Below are 11,297 nucleotides of genomic sequence, written 5' to 3'. Positions count from 1 at the left end.
AATCAATAAAAAATTTCAGATAGCAAATAATAATTGATAGTGCAATTTCAATAGTGTATTTCAATAGTTTCAGAGAGTTAATAAAATCAAATCAATCTCAAATCAATTCAATAAAATCAAATCAATCTCAAATCAATTCAGTAACACATCGGTAAATTTTATAGTCAAATATCAATCAATATAAATACATTAAAGGCCTGTTCCTGGAATCCTAATGGGTCTAATGCAGAGATAGTTGACAAAATTAATTATTTAATCAAAATCGAAATAAAATTCAATATTAAAATAAAACTCTAGAAAATCATATATAAAATAATTGTTAAAATATTAATTTAAAATTTCATTTAATAACAAACTTAATGCTAAGAAATTTTAAAAGGGATTAAAACGGTGCCATGTACTATAATTACCACTCACCTGGAACTTCGAAGACAATAGTTATTTTCAATGAAAGAGAGACAATTTCAACTGACTGATTGAATATTCAAATCTCCTACACACCCAAAATATAAGAAAGAAAAGGAGAAAAAAAATATTAAATAATATATATATATATATATATGAACGTGATGAATGGAATGGGACGTGACGATGGGACTGGACGAACAGTTATACATTTATATATATATATATATATATATAATAATTAATTATTATTTAATAATAATTATGATCAACCCAATTTAATATCAATTATCAAAAAAAATAAATATATAGAGTAGTTGTAACAGATCAAGAAAAGAAAATAAAATTAGATTCACCCATTATTGAACAAGGAATGAGAATTTTTACCTTGAAAATAGAATCGAATGTGATGAATAGAGAAGTAAAAATTTAGGGATTCTCTGTTGAGAGTATTTGATAGAAAAAAAAAGAGGTGACAAACAGGTTTTGAGAGCAAAGTTTAGCAGAAGAGATGATTAGGGTATATATATATTTCAAGAGTTCTATTAGGTGTAGAATGGGATAAGAGTTATCATTGAACTGGGTTGTTCAGATTGCAGATATATATTTAATTTTAAAAATAATATATATATCTAAAAATAAATAAGCAGACCATCTAGTAAAATATATATATTTTTATAAATATATTAAATTATTGTTAGCTAATTAAAATAAAATAATAATAAATAATAAATGTATATGGGTTTTCACATACTTCCCTCCTTAAAAAAAATTCGGTCCCCGAATCTGAATAGACAAAATTCTAACCTGAAGAATCAAATAAGTGAGGATATTTGGCTCGCATTTCAGATTCTACCTCCCATGTGGCCTCACTACTTGAGTGATTATGCCACAAGACTTTGACCAAAGCCACTTCCTTAGACCGGAGTTTCCTAATTTGTCGATCTAAAATCTTTACTGGTTGCTCCTCATATGACATATCATCCCTAAATTGCATGGTTTGAGGTTGTAAAACATGAGATGGATTGGTACATACTTCCTAGGCATAGAAATATGGAAAACTGGATGTACATGTGCAAAACCAGGTGGAAGGGCTAAACGGTAAGCAACTACTCCAATTCTCTCCAAAATTTCAAATGGACCAACAAAACGAGGGCTAAGCTTCCCTTTCTTCCCAAACCTCATGATTCCTTTCATAGGCGAAACTCTCAGAAATACATGATCACCAATCATAAATTCTACATCTTTACGTTTAGGGTCAACATAACTTCTCTATCGACTTTGAGCAGTCAAAAGTCGATCACGAATTAGTCGAACCTTCTCTGAAGTTAATTGTGTCAACTCTGGTCTAGTAAGCCTTCTTTCTCCAACTTCATCCCAACAAACCGGTGATCTACACTTTCGAACATATAATGCCTCATATGGAGCCATCTCTATACTTGCCTGATAACTGTTATTATAAGCAAACTCCACTAAAGGCAAATGATGATCCCAACAGCCACCAAAATCCATAACGCATGCACGAAGCATGTCCTCTAATGTCTGTATAGTCCTTTTTGACTGTCCATCCGTCTGAGGGTGAAAAGCAGTACTAAAGTCTACTCGTGTTCCTAAAGCTTCTTGGAATTTCTTCCAAAATAGAGAAGTAAACTGAGTACCACGATCAGAGACAATGGAAACTGGAACTCCATGAAGACTAACAATCTTGTTTATATACAACTGTGCAAATTTAGCAAAGTCATATGTAGTCTTCACAGGAAGGAAATGAGCAGATTTTGTCAATCTGTCCACTATCACCCAGATTGCATTGTAACGACCTCGTGTACTAGGTAAACGCACAATAAAGTCCATGGCAATATGCTCTCACTTCCACTCGGGAATAGGCAATGGCTGAAGTAACCCAGATGGTCTTTGATGTTCTGCCTTAACCTGCTGACAAGTTAAACATTTAGCAACAAAGTCTGCAACATCCCTCTTCATGCCACCCCACCAATAATGCTCCCTTAAATCACGGTACATCTTAGTTGAACCTGGGTGTACTGTGTAAGCAGAATGGTGTGCCTCCTCCATGATTTCTCTTCTCAACTCATCAACATTGGGGACACAAAGTCTAGTGCCATAACTAAGAACTCCATCATCATTCAACATGAACCCTTGAGCTTGGCCTTGATGAATACTATCTATAATCACACACAGCTGAGAATCCCTCTTCTAAGCAGCCTTAATTCGATCAACCAAGATAGGCCTAACTCGAAAATGTGCTAAGAATGATCCAGCTATGATTTTAAACTCTACTCCCTGATCTAGCAACTCATGTAATTCACCAATCAGAGGCCTCATCTTGGTAGATATATGGGCTAAACTACCAGAAGACTTCCTGCTTAGAGCATCAGCCACTACATTAGCTTTTCCAGGATGATACTGTATGGTGCAATCATAATCCTTCAGCAATTCTACCCATCTCCTTTGCCTAAGATTAAGATCACGTTGGTCAAATATGTATTTGAGACTTTTGTGGTCAGTGTAACACCCCAAAATTTTATTATTTATGAGTATTTTTGGTATTTTAATTTTATTTGAATTTTAGGAATTTTTTTGAGATTTTTCGGATTTTAAAAATCGGGTTCGATTTTCCGAAAATATAAACTTTGATGATTTTTAAAAATTAATTTAAAGACCACGTGGCAAAACTAAAAATATATTTGGAGTCTACGTATTTTTCTGAGTTTTATGGAATTTTTTCGGAATTTTTGGACCTCGTTTTCGGTCCCGAGGCAGAGTAAAAATTCAAAATTTTGTATCCTGAATCGAACCGGCCGAATCGAACCGGACCGGATCGGACCGGTCGAATCGGACCGGCCCTTTTCCTTCTTCCTTTTTCTTCTCCCGCGCGCGTCGTCCCTCTCTCTTTTCTCTCTCGTTTCTCTCTCCTCTCCGCCCCTAGCCGCCGCCCAGCCGCAGCCCAGCCCAGCCCAGCCAGCCGGCCGGCCGCCGCCCGAACGGCCGGAAAATCGCGCTTGAAACGCCCCCTGCGCGCGCCGCGCCGCTTCGACTTCCCCGGCCAAATCCGGCCGATCCGGCCACCAATTGGACCGGGTCTTGTGTCCAAAATCATCTACTCGGCGAGAGCTTTCCATAGACACCAAGAACGCCGAAATCCATCGAGCGGATTGTCCGATTTTAGCTCGGGAAGATTTTAGCCCATTTCGACTTTCGGGCTAGATTTCTCGAAAACCGTGAATCCCACGAGAAAACCGAGGCCACCAGCACGCTCCATTCGTCGAGAGCTTCGCAACGACATAAATTTCGAATTTTTCCGACACCGTTTTTCGGTGGGTCCCACGGAACTTCGCAGTGTATTTTCGAGCATTAAATGAGCTTAGAAAATTCTGAAAAATTTATGTACTAACCCCCGTGTTATGGGCTTCGTGTAGGTATTCTCGATTCGCGGAAATTCGACAGTTGATCGAGTCTGCAAATTTCGGGCCAGACAGACCCGTTACCGGAAAAGTCTCCGAATTGGGCCGAGGTTTTGGCTAGCCCCCCATTGTCAGACGTCCCGAGCGCGTTCCCGAAGTCGGAATCGGCAAAGGTAAACCCGAACCTTGTTTTTACGTAATTTTCTAGTGCTTAAATAGGATTAAAAATCCATAAAATATTCGTGGTAGCTTAGAAAATTACGATTCTTTTTGCAATAGCTTAGTAATATTGCTAAGGACCGCGGGGCAAAGTTTTATAATTTTTAGAGCTTGTTTGAGCAATTTTTGCAAAAATGATCTATAATAAGGACAAAATTGAAATTTTGCGTATTGTGATGAATGACTGATTTGATGGGCCCAGGAGGGGCTGTGTGATATGATTGAACTGTTGATGTATGGATTGTGAGTATAGAAGTGCATTTTTAGCCCTTTTGCAGGTTGGGTAGGTCCTAGGTATAGGGGAGACTCTGCCGGATTTTCGGCACGACTTAGGACGTAATTGGTCTTTTCTTTGTTTGTATTGAGTCAGATTGTATTAAATAATTGTAATATGATTGTCAGGTGAGCCGGGACAGCCTTCTTCCTCCGCCCAGCCGCCACAGTAATTTGTCGTCAAGTTTGTGAGTAAAATATTAATTTTAATTGTAATTTCGATATTATTATATGTTCAGCATGCCCATGCATCACTTATATGCATATATTTATGTAGTTAAACTCTAGGCACAAATTATGTTGCATTCATAACTGTTAATGTGCCATGAGTGTTGTTGTGGTAATTTGGAGCAGTGTATGCGTTGGCGTGCGTGTGATGTGGTGTGGACTATGGATAGGGCGGGGTAGTCACGCTTGAGTTCTTATTTGGGACCCGTTCCTTCGAGGGGTAGTCACGGCTTGAGTTCTTCATTGGGACCCTCGATTTGGTTTATTGCGAAAGTCCGGCTTGAGTTCTTCGCTGGCACCAGGTTGGATTTAAGAGAGCTGTATAGGGGATCAGCTCCCAATATATTATGATTGATGCTACAGGGTGTGTGAGTGCTCCAAATTACCTTTTTGATGCTATGATGTGAATATGATGTTGATGTTGCATTTCACTCTACAGGGTGCATTAGTTATAGATAGTTATAGAGATTATGGTTAAAATTGATATTTTACTCTCTGAGTCGAACGCTCACTCCTGTTCAAAAATTTTTACAGGCCACAGGAGGATATTTTGTTCTGGGTTAATCTGCTTTTCTACCTCGCAGGTTGTTTATCAATATTGTGTAATTTTAATTACTCCTAGAATTTCCGCATGTGTTAGCAGTAATTATTTGAATTTGGTCTGTAATATTATTATCATGTTGGACCTGTAAACTAAATATGCTATGCATGTTTGATGGATTGGATGAGGGAGCTGAGCTCCCATTTATTTTATGTTGATGAGTATGTGGAGGGTGAGCTGAGCTCCCCAAATGACTATATATTGTGTTTACAGGTCGGGTGAGTCGAAAACTCTCCGTTGGTAAGTCCATTTTATGGCCGGACTCTGTCCGTTTGTTTTCTTGAAATTGGGCCCAAATGGGCCTCAGCATTGGGTAAATGAACAGTTAGGCTTACTACGGGCCTCGGGGGCTTTAGGCTGGCCTGAGTCCTAGTCTTGGTCCGGCCCATAGGTTGGGTCGTGACAAATGTGGTATCAGAGCTTAGGCTCCAGATTCTTAGGGAATGTTGTCTAAAGTGTTGGGAAAAGTCTAATAGGAGTCACATGCGGAAAAATAGGGTCCATATTCGTCTTGCATTGTCGTCTTTGCTTCTAGTTTCTGCTTCATATATTGTATGTAAATATGAGTCTATAGAGCTGTGCAATGTGCAGTTTTGAATTTTGTGGGCTAATGCTGCTGAATTTCAGGAAAATGCGTAGAAGGTGAGAGCCGCATCGCACTGTAACTGATGTGCCCGACGAGGTGTCGACAGATGAGGCGCCGCCCGAGGAGGCGGGGTAGGAGGCCTAGAGCCGCTCAAGTAGAAGAGCGACTACCACGGTCAGAACGATCTTTCATGGCACAGGGTCCCATGGACCCCATGGCAGCTACTCTAGCTGGTCTGCAGAGAACCATCGACATGATGGCGCAGTATATGGTCCACCCTCCACAGCAGCAGCAGTCCACCGCACCAAGAGAGGAATCTTACAAACAGATCATAAATTTCAAGAAGTTGGTGCCTGGTACCTATGATGTGTCAGACGATGCATATCGGTTTTGGATTCTCGCAGATGGCAGAATGTAATTACAGCTGATCGATAGAAGATTGATAGAGTGTATGCAAAGACGTCATGGGACCCATGCCTAGACAATGGATGAATGACTACGTGTTACCCCGGATGGAGGGTTTGACATGGGCTCAGTTTGTGGAACTTTTTATCAACCGGTTTGTGCCAGAAAGTTTCAGAGATCAGAAGCAGTGGGCCTTTGAGGCCTTAAGACAGAATGGCAGGTCTGTAGATGAATATGCTACAGAATTTCTGGAATTGAGCAGATATGCCCCTACAGCAGTATCTACAGAGACTATGAAGGTGAAAAGATTCCTAAAGGGGCTTGACAGGAGATATGCGAACCTGGCCAGGATGTCGTCGATCTTTTGATGTGGTGGTTGACCGAGCTAGACAGATTGAGATCGATTATCTTTAGAGATGACAGCGGAAGAGCAAAGAAAAACAGAGCAGAGGGTTCCTCAGGTGTCCCTTCCATGGGTACTCCGGATAGTGGTGGCCAGAGTAATTACAGAGGAAAGAGTAGGAACAAGAAAAGTGGTTTTAGACACAAACCACGAGGATTGTGTACTGATCCAGAAAGGGTCGGATCAGCGTGGTCGGGTACAGCAGTTCTGGGTCTGGCTCAGGATCCTCCTTGGCACCTTGTGCACAGTGTGGAAGAGGACATTCAGGACCTTGTTTGATGGGATCAGGAGTATGCTTCAGGTGTGGCCAACCGGGTCACTTTGCTAGAGAATGCCCCATGTTCAGCGAGCCACAGATGGGGTCACAGGGTTCTGTTGCGAATGTTCCTCGACAGTTGTATCCGGGCGCTTCCAACATGGCAGGCAGTCAGTTCAGTGGCCAACAGGGCCGAGGACAAGGGGGACGTGGATTTGGAGGCAGATCAGGAGGTAGAAGTCAGTATCAGGGTTCTGCCACTCAGGGTAGGGGTCAAGCTCGGGTTTTCACCCTGACCCACCAGGATGCTCAAGCTTCAAATGCAGTTGTGGCAGGTATTCTTCTGGTCTGTTCTTATGAGGCTCGTGTTTTAATAGATCCGGGTGCTACGCACTCATTTGTCTCCCCTGTGTTTGCCATGAGGTTGGGTAGAAACCCCACAACTTTAGAGTGCCCTTTGTCAGTAGCTACCCCACTTAGTGACAACATAGATGTAGATATGGTTTTTCCGGGTAGCCCAGTGGTAGTGGATGGAAAGATCCTCCCAGCAGACTTGGTTCCTCTACCAGTAATGGATTTCGATGTAATCCTGGGGATGGATTGGTTGGCAACTCATTATGCCACCTTAGACTGCAGGAACAAAAAGGTGTATTTCCACATACCTGGTGTGGAAGAGTTTAGTTTTGATGGTGACAGGAGCGTGGCTCCATATAATTTGGTGTCAGCAATTAGTGCTAGAAAAATGTTGAGGCGTGGATGCCAAGGGTATTTGGCATTGGTGAGAGATACATCTGTAGAAGGTGTCAGCATGGAAAATGTTCCTGTTGTCAGAGAATTCATGGATGTCTTCCCTGAGGAGCTTCCAGGGTTGCCACCAGGAAGGGAAATAGAGTTTTGCATTGATGTTGTGCCGGGTACAAACCCCATATCGATGCCACCTTACAGGATGGCACCAGCAGAATTGAAAGAGCTGAAGGAGCAACTACAGGAGCTTTTGGACAAGGGTTTCATACGTCCGAGCACTTCACCCTGGGGTGCTCCTGTTTTATTTGTGAGAAAGAAGGATGGGTCATTGAGGTTGTGTATCGACTACAGACAGCTGAACAAGGTCACTGTGAAGAACAAGTATCCACTTCCTCGGATCGATGATTTGTTTGATCAGCTCCAAGGAGCTAGATTCTTTTCCAAGATAGACCTGCGATCAGGCTACCATCAGTTGAGAATCAGGAATGAGGACGTGTCCAAAACGGCTTTCAGGACAAGATATGGTCATTATGAGTTCTTGGTGATGTCTTTTGGACTCACTAATGCACCAGCAGCCTTCATGGACTTGATGAACAGGGTGTTCAAGCCATTTTTGGACCGTTTTGTCATCGTATTCATAGATGACATTCTGGTATACTCTCGGACCGAGGAAGAACACGTGTGGCACTTGAGGATGGTGTTGCAGACGTTGAGGGAGCACCAGCTATATGCCAAATTTTCAAAATGTGAATTTTGGCTAGAAAGCATCTCATTCTTGGGACACGTGGTTTCAAGTGACGGTATTCAAGTGGATCCCAAGAAAATTGAAGCTGTAACTGATTGGCTTAGGCCTACAACAGTCACTGAGGTGCGAAGTTTTCTGGGTTTGGCTGGCTACTACAGGCGTTTTGTGCAAGATTTCTCTAGGATAGCGGCTCCCCTAACTAAGTTGACCAGGAAGAATGTTCCATTCATTTGGACAGATGACTGTGAGGAGAGTTTCCAAAAGCTTAAGGAGTGTCTAACCACTGCCCCTGTGTTGACACTACCTGCGAGTGGTGAAGGATACACCGTGTATTGTGACGCCTCCAGAGTTGGCCTAGGGTGTGTTTTGATGCAGAATGGAAAGGTAGTGGCTTATGCTTCAAGGCAGCTGAAGAGGCATGAGCAGAATTACCCCACCCATGATTTGGAAATGGCGGCTGTAATCTTTGCACTAAAGATCTGGAGACACTATCTGTATGGTGAAGTGTGCGAGATATACACCGACCATAAGAGTTTGAAGTACATCTTCCAGCAGAGGGACTTGAACTTGAGACAGAGGAGATGGATGGAGCTTCTGAAAGACTATGATTGCACCATCCAGTACCACCCTGGAAAGGCCAATGTTGTGACAGATGCCTTGAGCAGAAAATCTTCTGGCAGTTTGGCACACATTTCAGTAGAGAAGAGACCACTGATTCAGGAGATACATGAGTTGATGGATCAAGGTTTAATCCTGGATCTTTCAGATGAGGGGGTATTGTTGGCTCACTTTTCAGTGAGGCCAGACTTGAGGGACAGAGTTAGAGTTTCCCAGCACAGAGACCAACAACTGATGAAGATCATAGAAAGAGTACAGCAAGGTGAAGGTGGTGAGTTTGGATTTGCCAATGATGGCGCCCTAGTGCAAGGTTCTAGGATATGTGTGCCCGATGTGGACAATCTCAGAAATGAAATCATGCAAGAGGCACACTACACACTTTATAGTGTCCATCCAGGTTCCACCAAGATGTACCATGATGTGAAAGATAGCTATTGGTGGAATGGCATGAAGAGAGACATCGCAGACTTTGTGTCCAAGTGCTTGACTTGTCAGAAGGTGAAGTTTGAACACGAGACCGTCGTGAAGCTGCAAAAGCTCCTATCCCGAATGGAAGTGGGAAATGATCAATATGGATTTTGTGACTGGGTTGCCTCGTACCACGCGAGGATATGATTCGATATGGGTAATTGTAGACCGCTTGACCAAATCAGCTCACTTCTTACCTGTGAAGACTACATACTACGTGCACAAGATGCCCGCTCTACATTCGAGAAATAGTCGATTGCATGGAGTTCCGGCCATAATATCCACAGAGGGCCCGATTCACTTCTCGGTTTTAGAGAAAGTTGCAGGAGGCACTTGGCACACAATTGAACTTCAAGATGACTTTCCACCCTCGCATGCGGACGATCAGAAGGACAATCCAAACATCGGAAGACATGCTTCGCATGAGTGTCTTGGATTTTGGAGGTCAATGGATGAGCGATTAGCTTTGGTGGAGTTTGCCTACAACAACGATTATCACTCCAAAGATAGGGATGGTACCCTATGAGGCACTATATGGAAGAAAGTGTAGGTCTCCTCTGTGTTGGAGAAATGGGGAAGCAAGGGTGCATGATGTAGACTTAGTGCGATAATCGCAGAGGTAGTTCCTTTAATCGAGGAACGATCGAGGACGGCTTTTCATGAGAGATGTAAGAGTTATGCAGACCCCAGACGGAGGGATGTGGAGTTTGCAGTGGGCGACTATGTATTCCTGAAGGTATCTCCAATGAAGGGAGTCTTGAGATTCAGAAAGAAGGGCAAGTTGGCACCTCGGTATATCTGACCTTTTGAGGTTACTGATAGAGTTGGAGCGATTTGCTCACGGTTGGAGCTACCACCCAACCTTTCTCACGTTCATCCCGTGTTTCACATCTCCATGCTCAGGAAATACATTCCCGATCCTTCTCATGTACTGCAGCCGGATGTGATAGAGCTAAAAGAAAATTTGACATTTGAGGAGCAGCCTGTAGCCATAGTGGACTACCAAGTGAGACAGCTGAGATCAAAACAGATCCCTATGGTTAAGGTTTTGTGGAGGAGTCAGTCGGTGGAAGAGTGCACCTGGGAGTCAGAACGGGACATGCGTAGCAAGTACCCTTATTTGTTCAATGTATAATCATGTGCTTTATTCTGCCTTGTGTAAAAATTCGAGGACGAATTTTCTGTAAGGGGGGAAGAATGTAACACCCCAAAATTTTATTATTTATGAGTATTTTTGGTATTTTAATTTTATTTGAATTTTAGGAATTTTTTTGAGATTTTTCGGATTTTAAAAATCGGGTTCGATTTTCCGAAAATATAAACTTTGATGATTTTTAAAAATTAATTTAAAGACCACGTGGCAAAACTAAAAATATATTTGGAGTCTACGTATTTTTCTGAGTTTTATGGAATTTTTTCGGAATTTTTGGACCTCGTTTTCGGTCCCGAGGCAGAGTAAAAATTCAAAATTTTGTATTCTGAATCGAACCGGCCGAATCGAACCGGACCGGATCGGACCGGTCGAATCGGACCGGCCCTTTTTCTTCTCCCGGGCGTGTCGTCCCTCTCTCTTTTCTCTCTCGTTTCTCTCTCCTCTCCGCCCTAGCGCCCCGCTCCCGGCCACCAGCCCAGCGCGCCCGGCCAGCCATGGCGTACGCCGAGCCGGAAAATCGCGCCTGAAACGCCCCCTGCGCGCGCCGCTTCGACTTCCCCGGCCAAATCCGGCCGATCCGGCCACCAATTGGACCGGGTCTTGTGTCCAAAATCATCTACTCGGCGAGAGCTTTCCATAGACACCAAGAACGCCGAAATCCATCTAGCGGATTGTCCGATTTTAGCTCGGGAAGATTTTAGCCCATTTCGACTTTCGGGCTAGATTTCTCGAAAACCGTGAATCCCACGAGAAAACCGAGGCCACCAGCACGCT

The 11,297-nt window shown here is 42.8% G+C and overlaps 1 long non-coding RNA gene across 1 annotated transcript; it reads left to right on the top strand.

Annotated features, from left to right (window-relative positions):
• Window positions 1-3,455: 3,455 nt before the first annotated feature.
• Window positions 3,456-5,297, top strand: LOC131174461 (uncharacterized). The gene is made up of 4 exons (XR_009144770.1): window positions 3,456-3,737; window positions 3,840-3,997; window positions 4,446-4,504; window positions 5,079-5,297. It is a non-coding gene; the product is annotated as an uncharacterized LOC131174461 (long non-coding RNA).
• The last annotated feature ends 6,000 nt before the right edge of the window (window positions 5,298-11,297 follow it).

This window comes from Hevea brasiliensis, chromosome 2, assembly GCF_030052815.1.
Source record: "Hevea brasiliensis isolate MT/VB/25A 57/8 chromosome 2, ASM3005281v1, whole genome shotgun sequence".
Taxonomy (NCBI): Eukaryota; Viridiplantae; Streptophyta; class Magnoliopsida; order Malpighiales; family Euphorbiaceae; genus Hevea; species Hevea brasiliensis.
Note: the sequence above shows the minus strand (reverse complement) of the source record. Positions and strands in the feature narration are given on the sequence as shown.